At 35.5% G+C, this 4,697-nt stretch overlaps 1 protein-coding gene across 1 annotated transcript in view; it reads left to right on the top strand.

The window, feature by feature from the left end:
* The first annotated feature begins 2,123 nt into the window (after positions 1–2,123).
* Positions 2,124–4,697, top strand: part of LOC107096465 — a 42,036-nt gene continuing 39,462 nt past the window's right edge. Inside the window, exon 1 of the mRNA XM_015393127.1 lies at positions 2,124–2,270. The gene's annotated coding sequence lies outside the window, so the exon portion shown is untranslated. The remainder of the gene's footprint in view (positions 2,271–4,697) is intronic.

Here is a 4,697-nt window from a genome sequence, read left to right on the forward strand (position 1 = left end):
GTGCTACTTGGTCCCAATGGAATTTCCCTTTGGGAACCAACTAGCAACTTAGTGCTAGTAGGTTGAAAAAATGAGCCACTGGTATAAACTCAAAAAAAAAGAAGAAATCGTACTTCGGGTACTGGAGTTTGCCTCTGTCTTGGTTGTTTTTGGGCTATCTGACAGCTTGCTCACAACTCTGTTGTGCTTCTGATGATTAGAGAGTGCAGATACACCTGTCTCTCTTCTAATCACCCTCATCCCCACCCACCTGTTATTTTCCCCATCTAAACCTTCCTCTTACAGTCAGTCTCTGCCAAATTGTCTCTTTGCCTGCATGAGCTTCCTTCCCAGTGCTTGTTCCCACCACTTAACCCTGTGTTTCTGTGCTCATCCTGCCCTTACTGGCTGGTTACTTCCTGAACTACCTTTTCAGACAACCACCAGCCCCAAGCCCCAAACAATTAGTCAAAAATTTTAAAATTAGTCTATTATTTACAATTCCGAGATTTGTAGTCTACAAAATGTCTTATTCCCAATAAAACTGCAACATTTTTGCTATATTTGATTTCATTTAACTAATCTCTGAAACCAGAGATTAGTTAAATGAAATCAAGATAGATTAAATCTATCATCCAATTTAAGACCAAGACATTTATTCTCAAAATCAACATCTTCGATAGTTATTTTCAGTTCATTGTTTTCATATTTATTGTATTTTCCAAATATCATATATTTTGTTTTAGATTACTTAAGTGATCTTTTATTTTTTCCAAACTATAATTGTATTTTTCCAAATTCTATCGGGGCCACTTCTAAAAGTTGTTCAACGTTTTTTTTCCTGTACAACTGATTTATTTCATTGTTTCATTTTGTTGTATCTGTGTATGTGCCCTTTTCAGAGAGCACAAAGATACAGTTTATTTAATAATTTTGTTTTACAAACAGCAAGAATTCTAAGAATAATATCCCCACTGAGTCAAAAACAAAACAAAGCAAAAGTTGATTAGTTCCGAGTCTCCTTTCAGCTGATAGTTCCAGTGTCTTTTTTTTTTTTTTTTAAAGATCTCTTTCTATCCTCAAAAACAGAACTGAACATTTTCATGACATAAATAATATAAGTCTAGGATCACATATTTACAGAAGAGGATTAGGGCCACTGGAAAAAAAAAAGTTAAACTGATTTTTACATTTCATTTCAGTATAATATGAGAAAAAAAAAATCAGAATTCTGACTTTAATCTAAGAATTCCGACTTTTTTTTCTCAGAATTCAGACTTTAATCTCAGAATTCTGAATTTTTTCTCTCCCAATTCTGACTTTAATCTCAGAATTCTGACTTTTTTTTCTCAGAATTCGGACTTTAATCTCAGAATTCCGACTGAATTCTGACAGGCTGACAAACATGTTAGCATTAAGCCATAGTCATGCCTGTTTAAGACACTAAACTGAAACTCTTGTTTTAATCACCTTCTGCTCTTCCATTAATGAAATACCCTTCGGACACGTAAAAAGTAGCCTAATTCTGTCATTTTCCACCAATGTGTTACAATGTGCTGCCAAATCTCTTCCTTCATGGTGCCCATCTACATTAAGATCCATAATTCTGACATTAAAGTCAGAATTGTGAGATTAAAGTCAGAATTCTGAGAAAAAAAATCAGAATTTTGAGATTAAAGTCAGAATTCTGAGAAAAAAAAGTCAGAATTCTTAGATTAAGGTCAGAATTCTGATAAACAAAAAACTTTTCCGACAGGGTTCTGACGTTTTTCCCATTTTAAACTGAAATAATATTTTAAAAAATCAGTTCTTTCTTCATTTCTTCTGTGGCCCTAATCCTCTCCAGTACATATCATCTAACTATTAATCTGAAATTACATTTATTTTTTTACTATTTTATTTTATTTTTACATATTATATTTTTACATCTAAACAACGAGCCAATGCCTCCAATATAAAAAAATCCCCAGGAAATGTGCGTAACTGGGAAATAAGTTTTTCACTAACCCAACAGAATGCCCTACACGTCTACATGGGTACGCAAATACTCAATCTGTAGTTGCTCTGTTCAAGTTTTCTTCAAGTAGGTTTACGTTCTTTTTTTCCCCAGGGCTACCGCTTTCAAACGCATTTACGCAAACTGCGTAAGGCTATTGGCGGAGCTTTGTAGTTGGTTAGCCAAAAAAAAAAAAAAAAATGCACAGTTAAAGAGATGATCAGGAAAACGAGACGAAGAAAACCATCAGAGTTTAATTCAAGCTGGGAGCACAAGGACCCGCACAGTCAGTTCTGTAAGACCCGATTTTAACTTTGGCTCAGTGTGTTTTGTAGGAAGGAGTTAACGGCGGTTCTGAAGGATGAGGCAGATATGCAGAAATTCAGCGGTAGCTAGTTAGCTAGCTGGCTAGCATGTTAGCCTTTGCTAGCTTCTGTCAAGCTACGTTTCTCTGCTACCACAGAAGCTATCTAAACATTTGTAGTTGATAACATAATTTCCCGCTCAGCTGTTTCCAGCCATCTCTTCATACGGTTCATATCTTCTATTGCGATAACCGTGAGTCCTTTTAGCTGATGCATAAAGGTATATTTTAGACTTTGACTTGAAATTTGTTTCAATGAACCAAACATCTTCAGGCCAAGCACAAAAACTGCTGTGGCCTAAAAACCTAACTTCCTGTGCCATTCAGTTTCTGAGTAGCTTGGCTTAAACCAACGACATAAAAATATGTTTTTGCAGAATAAACAAGTTGTTTATGTCCGGTGTTAACAGCAGGCCTTTATAGTAGCCACACTGAGCTTTAATGTTATGGTGTTAAGCTAACAGAAGCTATTTGACCAAACTTGTCTTCTGGAAGCAAAAAAACAATAATCGCCGGGCTGATTTTTGAATTTAACAAATGTTGCAGTTTTAAATTGACTTTGACGCTTTCGTGTTTTTGTTTATGTAATAAGTTTCATTATGAGTAAGTAGGACGTCATAAAGGCCAGTTCATTGGAGTGTGAGTGGTAAACCAAGGCCATGTTGATGTGTACTATCTTCCCATAGTTCCTCTTAAAAGCCAATATAATGATAGATAAAAATGAATGCAAAGTGAGTTAATACAGGTTATTTTTCCCATCACCCCTCTTTCGCCTGCTGTAACTTTTCAATCTGCTGTTGCAGTGTGGCTCAGCGATTTGGGTCAGACTCTGAGCTTGTAGCAGGTTGTGGAGAGAAGACTTTGAGGTTTTGTGCAGGAAAGTAGGCGTAAGATAAACCGAATGTGAGAAACACATCAAACTGTCACTGCTTTAGTTTGATGATGTTCAGTGGAGGCCATGATGTTAAAGACAAGATAAAAGCCAGGTAACCTTACCTATAGATACTGTCAGCAACAGACACTCATTATTACCATGTTTTATTAGAGTTAGCTGTGTTTTTACACAACATTCAATCCATTTTGTTTGCTTTTTTTTTATTTGTAATCCTTATAGACCTAAAAGTCATTTTACAAAGCAAATTTACTGAAAGTTAGGAGGTTGTGAAGGTTCACAACCCTTTTAAAGGGTGTAAAAAAACAGCAGATATTAAATTTTGTTAAATTTATTTGATATTTTATTGGATAATTGGCTTTGTTACTCTCATCTTATAGGAGTTTTCGTTTGCAGAAAGTGTTGTGATTACTTGAGAGCTTTAGATTCTGTTAAATGTTCAATATGCAGGATGCACAATCGTCGTCATATTTGATTTTTAGGTTCGACTTTTTGTTTCCTGAGGTTACAGTGTGTGGGAGTGAACGTGTCTAACCCATCCTCACTACCAGCTGTAGAGCACCATTGATTATTTGTTTTTCTGTGAGTTGCTCAATCTGACAGAGGCCACAGTGGGAGGGAGAAAAAAAGGGAGGAAAAAAAGTCTGATTTGCTTTCAAGGGTATCTTCAACGACTAATATCTAACTAAGCTAAGCAGTTGTTTTTGTTTTATTATTTAGATTCTGAAATTTGATTTTAGACTGTCTGCTAAGAAGGGAATTTTGTTCCATTTATCTTTTTGTGAATATCTGAAAAAAAGGAATTGCCATAGTTTGTAAATTCAAATAAAAAAAAAATGCTATTCAGAATGGAAACTCTTAAAAAATTAAAGTTTTAATAAAAAAAAAAGGTTTTTAAAGTAAGTTTGCTGTTTTCATAGATTTTGTAATGTTTAATGTCTTTTTTTTTTTTTTGTCCAAATTTGCTTTTCAAAGCAACCAAAACTTCCTTTACAGAATGTGAAGCCAGGTGAATCACACACTGGCTTTTGAAGTGTCTTTGAAGTACAAGTGCATAGTCATGCTATTTGACATTTTTTAATTTTTCTAAGCTAGTAACTTACTCTGTTTAAGCCGGGGATACACTGTGCGATGTTTTCATTTGTTGCACGCAGCTACAGCTCAAAATAAACAATGAAACCGCAGGGTTTAAAAGTTCACAGCTCACAATTTTTGTTCTCACACTGTGCGACCCGACGCTCTGATGCGACCTACCTGCTCACTAGGGGTGTTAATAATAATAATTTTGTATCGATGCATCGAACCAACAGCCGACGATCCGATGCATCGACACGTCTGCAAAAGTATCGATTCATGTTTTGTTTTTTTCTCCTGTCTATTTGTATCCACTTGCTCCTGGTTGTAGTTCTGACTCCCATGCTGTGGTGGCGCTAAACCTATTTTGCCCTCCTACCTGGCTTCCTTTA

Source organism: Cyprinodon variegatus, unplaced genomic scaffold, assembly GCF_000732505.1.
Source record: "Cyprinodon variegatus isolate N-32 unplaced genomic scaffold, C_variegatus-1.0 Scaffold625, whole genome shotgun sequence".
Classification (NCBI taxonomy): domain Eukaryota; kingdom Metazoa; phylum Chordata; class Actinopteri; order Cyprinodontiformes; family Cyprinodontidae; genus Cyprinodon; species Cyprinodon variegatus.